This window comes from Taurulus bubalis (assembly GCF_910589615.1).
Source record: "Taurulus bubalis genome assembly, chromosome: 8".
In the NCBI taxonomy this organism is placed as follows: domain Eukaryota; kingdom Metazoa; phylum Chordata; class Actinopteri; order Perciformes; family Cottidae; genus Taurulus; species Taurulus bubalis.
In genome coordinates this window covers 27,754,040-27,764,645 of record NC_136596.1, presented here as the reverse complement: position 1 = coordinate 27,764,645, position 10,606 = coordinate 27,754,040, and positions in this window count along the sequence as shown.

Here is a 10,606-nt window from a genome sequence, read left to right as displayed (position 1 = left end):
CGTTAGGCCTTGAAACACCGTTTACTTTCACACAGAGCGCAAATATTACTCAGTAATATTACACAGTGAGAAAGCAACATCTTTCCGAGCTTGCGTTCATAGGCATCAACCAAAAAAGGGCATCAACCAATCACAATGTGCAAAACGGACATTTTCAACACGGAGGCTCCGTAGTCCGAACCAAGACAGCAGACTTTGGGGTCCAGTCCCAACCTCCACCTTCAGGACTCACAGACTTTGGGCTCCAGTCCCAACCTCCACCTTCAGGACTCACAGACTTTAGGGTCCACAGGGTACAATTGTACACAATATTTCTTAATGTAGTCACGTGAGATGTTGCAGCAAAGTGCCGTCCCGTTCATATTCACACCATCAAGCCCTAAAGCCTCTCACACTCACACATTCACCAGCTGACGCAGTGAGTCCCTGAGGGGTCAGGGTTTAGGGCTTAGGGGGACATTGGGACTGGGCCCTTATGGGGACATTGGGACTGGGCCCTTATGGGGACATTGGGACTGGGCCCTTGGGGGACATTGGGACTGGGCCCTTAGGGGGACATTGGGACTGGGCCCTTGGGGGACATTGGGACTGGGCCCTTGGGGGGACATTGGGACTGGGCCCTTATGGGGACATTGGGACTGGGTCCTTGGGGGGACATTGGGACTGGGCCCTTATGGGGACATTGGGACTGGGCCCTTAGGGGGACATTGGGACTGGGCCCTTGGGGGACATTGGGACTGGGCCCTTATGGGGACATTGGGACTGGGTCCTTGGGGGGACATTGGGACTGGGCCCTTGGGGGACATTGGGACTGGGCCCTTGGGGGGACATTGGGACTGGGCCCTTATGGGGACATTGGGACTGGGTCCTTGGGGGGACATTGGGACTGGGCCCTTGGGGGACATTGGGACTGGGCCCTTATGGGGACATTGGGACTGGGTCCTTGGGGGGACATTGGGACTGGGCCCTTGGGGGGACATTGGGACTGGGCCCCATTTACATAAAGTCTGGAGCTTTCAATTCTGATATGAAGAGTTTATTTAATAATGCATCATATCTTAACTGTCATATTTTGTGGTCTGCAGCATAGTAATGTTTTTCTGTCCGGTAAATGTTTTCAGTGTTTTCTTTCCACTGGACTCTAATATGAACTTCAAGTTAACTTTCAAGGAAAGGCCTGACTCGGTTAAGGTAAATCATTATTTTAGAATTTACATCAACCGACAAACGCAGATGCAGCCTTTCAGAAACCTCTAAAACAATATCATAATTCTGTTGGTACATTCCCGTGAATGAAATGCCAGATAGACGTTTACCGTGATCACATGCATCCTCATGCACACCGTTTACATGTAGCAGCATCTGGAAAACACATCTGTGAATGGGTGACAGTTCTTCTTACTTATAAATGTGATGAATGTTAATAATTTAGTCATTATCAATAGGAAGGAGGGGCTTTTACATGAATGGAAAATATATTATCAGGATTACTGTTCCAAGGTCACCAGATCACCTTCCTGTTCACAGGTGGAAACATGAAATGTGGTTCTTTTAGTAAGATTTTTCTTATTTTAATGTTTTGCAGTAATTTGATATTTTTATTGTGTATTCATACACAAAATCCCATTTGAATGGTGCTTATAATAACACTAAATAAACAGTGACATCGCGGTGGTTCCGTTAAACGACTGTACTGGTGTTACATGATTTATCCCATTTACTACAAAAAAAAAACATATTCTTTGCTTCCCGTTTTCTGCTAAATCAGTTCGGAAAAACTTAAAATGTGGGTTTGACCAAAAGATAAGCAAGATCTGAAAACGAAGGCTCGGCTGCAGAAAATGGTCGACATGCATTAGATGAAAGGTGATGGGATAAACCGTGGAAACACTGGCATGGACCTCGCCAAATGTTGTGGATATATTCTTGATTACCTACTGTTTTGAGTTGTAGGTACTTTGAATAGTAAAACTGCTGAGATCTCATTCGACTGCAGAGGCTCCCGAGAGGCAACTGCGTTATTTATTTATTTTTCATAATCTGCTGGGTGAAACAGATGGGAAAAAAAATGTACTTTCTTTATTACAGATTATTGTTTGTTCAGAAAACCATTCTGGTCACAAGAATGTTTTTTTGGCCTCTCTGAGCTTCCGTACAGATGAACCAACACAAACTCAAACTGAAACGTGAGGAGCTTCTTCTGGCCTGTCCTCTGTGGAGAAGAGTGAATGTGAATTAAAGTGAATGTTGTTTTGAATGTGCAGTCTTGAAGATGTGAAGCTTTAGAGCACCGCCTCCTGAGGGTCACACCAAGACGCCACTCAAACGTTATGACATATTTCCTTTAACGCCTCATGTCAACGGGTTGATTGTCGTTGGCTCAGAGTGTTCATGTGGCTCGGGTTCTGCATATGTATGCTTCTCACAGGGATGAAGTGACAACGTGTTTTTGTTCTTTATATTAGTGGTGCGTATGCTCCTGCAGCCACACACAGCTCCATGTAAAACACATGTGAGCTCATTGGTTGAATTCAGTGAGATAAGAAATATCTCAACAATGAACGCTTCCCGTGTGCTGTGGGGCTTTAGCATGTAGCAACGAGCTGTTTCCATCGGCCATCCACTCCAGCGCAGACAGCCGGAGGCACCACCTCCTGCGTCTCTGTGAATGTTTATTGGTTTATGTGCCACTGTATCCGCAGCTTAAACCCAGAGCGTATTCCATAAGGCCTGACCTCATCAGTGAATCTCAGCTTGGCCTTACTACTACGACTAGACTTTTTATGATTCTGATACTGAAGAGCAACAGGGACAACGGCAGCCATTTTGTTTGGGACTTTCAACATGGCTTTCTCTGCAGCCGCGTGCTTTGCTGTTCTTACTGCTAGTGTGGTGTGTGCGTGGCGTGCGATTACAACTTATGTACTCCGTGTTCAAACGAAAACCAGCTGGATATATAACAATACACGTATAGATAAAATATATAGAAAACTATGTAAAGGTATATACTTCTAATGGTTGTGTGTGTTCGGGTGGGCCCATAGGCAGCCAGTAGAAAGCAACGCGAGAGTCTTTCATGTGGAATGTAGGAAGCCGACTGTGTAAAATTACATTGATGTGTGTGTGTGTGTGTGTGTGTGTGTGTGTGTGTGTATGTATATATACACACACACACAGTCTATACACAGCTAGAGCACAAGATAATTTAAAGTGTGTGTGTGATATTTTCCCTCCATAGTGTGTCAGGGATTGTAGGCTAGCGTGACACAGCGAAGCTAACCGAGGAAACGGCGGCGGCAGCGGGGTATTTATAAGTGCACTCATTTTGAATGTAACTGAAACGTTAACTCTTAATGTCTCTAAAGATTAAAAGAAACAAAACAAAAAAGAGAAAAATTGCATTTCTGTAAAGCAGCAGCAATGTTTATTTATTTGCAAGCTTTTTTTTCTGTGATGTTCTAGCTATTGGAGCTACACTACTGTACCAGAGCCAGAATGTTTGTAACAGTATTTACATGAATAAAGACTTGCAGAAGGACTCTGGCTCGGCCGCTGGTTCTTCTCTTGTTCGGCACTAGACGAGACAATTTTGGTTGAAGATATGACTTTCTTAATGCCATTATATGGCAGACTACACTATGAATATAACAATACAATTAGGTTTTGTATTCGCTTTTTTACTGACTTTTACTGGCTTTTTATACTATACATTTACTTATACTGTATGTGGTATATATTTACCATACATTTACTATTTTATGATTTTTTTTTCTTTATGGACATTTTTAAACCTATTGTTTAAAAAAAAAGTATGTCCATAAAGAAAAAAATTATATTGATTTTTGTTTTACCTATAATTTTTCAATCAATTCAATTCAGTTTATTTTATATAGCCCAACATCACAAATACAAGTTTGCCTCGGAGGGCTTTACAATCTGTACACATGACATCCCTGTCCCGGGACCTCACATCGGATTAGGAACAACTCCCCCAATAAAGAATAAACCCTTTCACAGGGAAAACAGGAGAATAAACCTGAGGGAGAGCAACAGAGGAGGATCCCTCTCCCCGGATGGACAGAAGCAATAGATGTCATGTGGCCAGAATGAATAACGTAATAGAGTTACAGCACATTATATGAATGTGACAGAAACTATTCATATAATGAGATCCATTAAGCAGAAGGAGGTAAAGAGGAGGGGCATCCCAGGGGCAGTGGGAGGAGAAAGCAGGGCCATGGCAGCTGGCAGGACGGCTCCAGGCCAGTTGCATCAGCAGGGCCATGGTTGCATCAGCAGGGCCAGGCAGCCACGAATCCATGAAAAAAGAAAGTAGAGTTTGTAATATGCATTGAAGAGACAATCATTTATCCAGAAGGAGAGAAAGAAGAGGTGAAGAGGAGAGGAGGAGCAAAAGAGGAAGAGAAGGAAAGGAGGAGCTCAGTGTATCCTAAGATGTCCCCCAGCAGTCTAGGCCTATAGCAGCATATCTAGGGGCTGGACCAGGGCAAACCTGAGCCAGCCCTAACTATAAGCCTGAAACAGCCCTAACTATAAGTGCCATCAAAGAGGAAAGTCTTAAGTCTACTCTTAAATGAGGTGACTGTCTGCCCCCCGAACTGAAAGTGGAAGCTGATTCCACAGAAGAGGAGCCCGATAACTGAAAGCTCTAGACCCCAACCTACTTTTTAACACTCTGGGAATCACAAGTAAGCCTGTTAAAATTAGTAGGTCCAAAAAGTTTTTTGGTTACTATGCTGGGGCTTTTTTATGAATGTATATGATATACTATACTGAATTTGAATTTTGTATTACTAAGTAAGTAATAAAAAGGTCATTGTCTAATAACAACACGATAGTATGTTAAAAAGTCATCAAAAAGCATGTATAAAATTCAGTATATATATATGCAGAAATGGGCACAACGGACCATTCAGGTTTGGACTATATATATATATATATATATATATATATATATATTTTTTTTTTTGTGTATATAATTATATAATGTACACAAAGCTCTGGTGAACCCCGTGAATCGGTTGGCCTCAAGGAGGTTCTGGCAAACCATCCGGCGGCTCAGGAAGGGAAAGCAGGGCCTACCCCAGGCTGTTCTCACCGAAGGGGTTGGGGGGGGGGGGAGACTGCTGACCCGGACTGTGGACATCGTCGGGCGGTGGAAAGAGCACTTTGACCTTTACATTGACCAGTAGCATGGTAGTCTACTTCTTTCTCTCTTACCTTGGCCAGTAGCATGGTAGTCTACTTCTTTCTCTCTTACATTGGCCAGTGTCATGGTAGTCTACTTCTTTCTCTCTTACATTGGCCAGTAGCATGGTAGTCTACTTCTTTCTTTCTTACATTGGCCAGTAGCATGGTAGTCTACTTCTTTCTCTCTTACATTGGCCAGTAGCATGGTTGTCTACTTCTTTCTTTCTTACATTGGCCAGTAGCATGGTAGTCTACTTCTTTCTCTCTTACATTGGCCAGTAGCATGGTAGTCTACTTCTTTCTCTCTTACCTTGACCAGTAGCATGGTAGTCTACTTCTTTCTCTCTTACATTGGCCAGTAGCATGGTAGTCTACTTCTTTCTCTCTTACATTGGCCAGTGTCATGGTAGTCTACTTCTTTCTCTCTTACATTGGCCAGTAGCATGGTAGTCTACTTCTTTCTTTCTTACATTGGCCAGTAGCATGGTAGTCTACTTCTTTCTCTCTTACATTGGCCAGTAGCATGGTAGTCTACTTCTTTCTCTCTTACCTTGACCAGTAGCATGGTAGTCTACTTCTTTCTCTCTTACATTGGCCAGTAGCATGGTAGTCTACTTCTTTCTCTCTTACATTGGCCAGTGGCATGGTAGTCTACTTCTTTCTCTCTTACATTGACCAGTAGCATGGTAGTCTACTTCTTTCTCTCTAACATTGGCCATTAGCATGGTAGTCTACTTCTTTCTCTCTAACATTGACCAGTAGCATGGTAGTCTACTTCTTTCTCTCTTACATTAGCCAGTAGCATGGTAGTCTACTTCTTTCTCTCTTACATTGACCAGTAGCATGGTAGTCTACTTCTTTCTCTCTAACATTGGCCATTAGCATGGTAGTCTACTTCTTTCTCTCTAACATTGACCAGTAGCATGGTAGTCTACTTCTTTCTCTCTAACATTGGCCATTAGCATGGTAGTCTACTTCTTTCTCTCGAACATTGACCAGTAGCATGGTAGTCTACTTCTTTCTCTCTTACATTGGCCAGTAGCATGGTAGTCTACTTCTTTCTCTCTTACATTGGCCAGTGGCATGGTAGTCTACTTCTTTCTCTCTTACCTTGACCAGTAGCATGGTAGTCTACTTCTTTCTCTCTAACATTGGCCATTAGCATGGTAGTGTACTTCTTTCTCTCTTACATTGGCCAGTGGCATGGTAGTGTACTTCTTTCTCTCTTACATTGGCCAGTGGCATGGTAGTCTACTTATTTCTCTCTAACATTGGCCAGTAGCATGGTAGTCTACGTCTTTCTCTCTTACATTGACCAGTGGTATGGTAGTCTACTTCTTTCTCTCTTACATTGGCCAGTAGCATGGTAGTCTACTTCTTTCTCTCTTACCTTCACCAGTGGCATGGTAGTCTACTTCTTTCTCTCTTACATTGGCCAGTAGCATGGTAGTCTACTTCTTTCTCTCTTACATTGACCAGTAGCATGGTAGTCTACTTCTTTCTCTCTTACATTGGCCAGTGGCATGGTAGTCTACTTCTTTCTCTCTAACATTGACCATTAGCATGGTAGTCTACTTCTTTCTCTCTAACATTGACCAGTAGCATGGTAGTCTACTTCTTTCTCTCTTACATTAGCCAGTAGCATGGTAGTCTACTTCTTTCTCTCTTACATTGACCAGTAGCATGGTAGTCTACTTCTTTCTCTCTAACATTGGCCATTAGCATGGTAGTCTACTTCTTTCTCTCTAACATTGACCAGTAGCATGGTAGTCTACTTCTTTCTCTCTAACATTGGCCATTAGCATGGTAGTCTACTTCTTTCTCTCGAACATTGACCAGTAGCATGGTAGTCTACTTCTTTCTCTCTTACATTGGCCAGTAGCATGGTAGTCTACTTCTTTCTCTCTTACATTGGCCAGTGGCATGGTAGTCTACTTCTTTCTCTCTTACCTTGACCAGTAGCATGGTAGTCTACTTCTTTCTCTCTAACATTGGCCATTAGCATGGTAGTGTACTTCTTTCTCTCTTACATTGGCCAGTGGCATGGTAGTGTACTTCTTTCTCTCTTACATTGGCCAGTGGCATGGTAGTCTACTTATTTCTCTCTAACATTGGCCAGTAGCATGGTAGTCTACGTCTTTCTCTCTTACATTGACCAGTGGTATGGTAGTCTACTTCTTTCTCTCTTACATTGGCCAGTAGCATGGTAGTCTACTTCTTTCTCTCTTACCTTGACCAGTAGCATGGTAGTCTACTTCTTTCTCTCTTACCTTGACCAGTGGCATGGTAGTCTACTTCTTTCTCTCTAACATTGACCAGTAGCATGGTAGTCTACTTCTTTCTCTCTAACATTGACCAGTAGCATGGTAGTCTACTTCTTTGTCTCTTACCTTGACCAGTAGCATGGTTGTCTACTTCTTTCTCTCTAACATTGACCAGTAGCATGGTAGTCTACTTCTTTCTCTCTTACATTGGCCAGTAGCATGGTAGTCTACGTCTTTCTCTCTTACCTTGGCCAGTAGCATGGTAGTGTACTTCTTTCTCTCTTACATTGGCCAGTAGCATGGTAGTCTACTTCTTTCTCTCTAACATTGACCAGTAGCATGGTAGTCTACTTCTTTCTCTCTTACATTGACCAGTAGCATGGTAGTCTACTTCTTTCTCTCTTACCTTGACCAGTAGCATGGTAGTCTACTTCTTTCTCTCTAACATTGACCAGTAGCATGGTAGTCTACGTCTTTCTCTCTTACCTTGACCAGTTGTATGGTAGTCTACTTCTTTCTCTCTTACCTTGACCAGTAGCATGGTAGTCTACTTATTTCTCTCTAACATTGGCCAGTAGCATGGTAGTCTACTTCTTTCTTTCTTACATTGGCCAGTAGCATGGTAGTCTACTTCTTTCTCTCTTACATTGGCCAGTAGCATGGTAGTCTACTTCTTTCTCTCTAACATTGACAAGTAGCATGGTAGTCTACTTCTTTCTCTCTAACATTGACAAGTAGCATGGTAGTCTACTTCTTTCTCTCTTACATTGACCAGTAGCATGGTAGTCTACTTCTTTCTCTCTTACCTTGACCAGTAGCATGGTAGTCTAATTCTTTCTCTCTTACCTTGACCAGTAGCATGGTAGTCTACTTCTTTCTCTCTTACCTTGACCAGTAGCATGGTAGTCTACTTCTTTCTCTCTTACCTTGACCAGTAGCATGGTAGTCTACTTCTTTCTCTCTTACCTTGACCAGTAGCATGGTAGTCTACTTCTTTCTCTCTTACCTTGACCAGTAGCATGGTAGTCTACTTCTTTCTCTCTTACCTTGACCAGTAGCATGGTAGTCTACGTCTTTCTCTCTTACCTTGACCAGTAGCATGGTAGTCTACTTCTTTCTCTCTAACATTGACCAGTAGCATGGTAGTCTACTTCTTTGTCTCTTACCTTGACCAGTAGCATGGTAGTCTACTTCTTTCTCTCTAACATTGACCAGTGGCATGGTAGTCTACGTCTTTCTCTCTTACCTTGACCAGTAGCATGGTAGTCTACTTCTTTCTCCCTAACATTGACCAGTAGCATGGTAGTCTACTTCTTTCTCTCTTACCTTGACCAGTAGCATGGTAGTCTACTTCTTTCTCTCTTACCTTGACCAGTAGCATGGTAGTCTACGTCTTTCTCTCTTACCTTGACCAGTAGCATGGTAGTCTACTTCTTTCTCTCTAACATTGACCAGTAGCATGGTAGTCTACTTCTTTCTCTCTTAGCTTCACCAGTGGCATGGTAGTCTACTTCTTTCTCTCTTACATTGGCCAGTAGCATGGTAGTCTACTTCTTTCTCTCTTACATTGACCAGTAGCATGGTAGTCTACTTCTTTCTCTCTTACATTGGCCAGTGGCATGGTAGTCTACTTCTTTCTCTCTAACATTGACCAGTAGCATGGTAGTCTACTTCTTTCTCTCTTACATTGGCCAGTGGCATGGTAGTCTACTTCTTTCTCTCTTACATTGGCCAGTGGCATGGTAGTCTACTTCTTTCTCTCTTACATTGGCCAGTAGCATGGTAGTCTACTTCTTTATCTCTTACATTGGCCAGTAGCATGGTAGTCTACTTCTTTATCTCTTACATTGGCCAGTGGCATGGTAGTCTACTTCTTTATCTCTTACATTGGCCAGTGGCATGGTAGTCTACTTCTTTATCTCTTACATTGGCCAGTGGCATGGTAGTCTACTTCTTTCTCTCTTACATTGGCCAGTAGCATGGTAGTCTACTTCTTTCTCTCTTACATTGACCAGTAGCATGGTAGTCTACTTCTTTCTCTCTTACATTGGCCAGTGGCATGGTAGTCTACTTCTTTCTCTCTAACATTGACCAGTAGCATGGTAGTCTACTTCTTTCTCTCTTACATTGGCCAGTGGCATGGTAGTCTACTTCTTTCTCTCTTACATTGGCCAGTGGCATGGTAGTCTACTTCTTTCTCTCTTACATTGGCCAGTAGCATGGTAGTCTACTTCTTTCTCTCTTACATTGGCCAGTGGCATGGTAGTCTACTTCTTACTCTCTTACATTGGCCAGTAGCATGGTAGTCTACTTCTTTATCTCTTACATTGGCCAGTGGCATGGTAGTCTACTTCTTTATCTCTTACATTGGCCAGTGGCATGGTAGTCTACTTCTTTATCTCTTACATTGGCCAGTAGCATGGTAGTCTACTTCTTTATCTCTTACATTGGCCAGTGGCATGGTAGTCTACTTCTTTCTCTCTTACATTGGCCAGTGGCATGGTAGTCTACTTCTTTATCTCTTACATTGGCCAGTGGCATGGTAGTCTACTTCTTTATCTCTTACATTGGCCAGTGGCATGGTAGTCTACTTCTTTATCTCTTACATTGGCCAGTGGCATGGTAGGTCACATAGTTCTATATTACAGTGTTAAGTATCTCATACAGGTTCACACTGACATCTTCATGGCATAATGATCCTTCCATTTTGGTTCTTGAGACTCAACCACTGAGTAGCAAGTTTAGTTTCCTTTAAGAACAACTAACTTTTCTAATATTGTTGGTGTTAACTGCCTCCTGTGTGAATGGAATATTATTCCTGCAAACGAGAACAGTCTCTCAGCCGAAGCTGAAGAGGGGAGGGTTGTGTTAAATCAAACAAACAGGAGATTGATAAGTGAACTGTTTTTTGATTTGTGGAGAAAGTATTTTGAGTACTTTAAATACAAAATGACTCCACTGGAAAGTATTTCAACACACATTACGTTTGATTTTTTTATCGGCCCTATCAAATACAAGGAATAGAAATACTGCCCATCTCTGTATATATGTCATATAAAGTCATAAAATAGCCCTAGCATAGTAATGGCATAGTAATGTTATGGGCTTTTTTTTATGACTGAGCCATATTT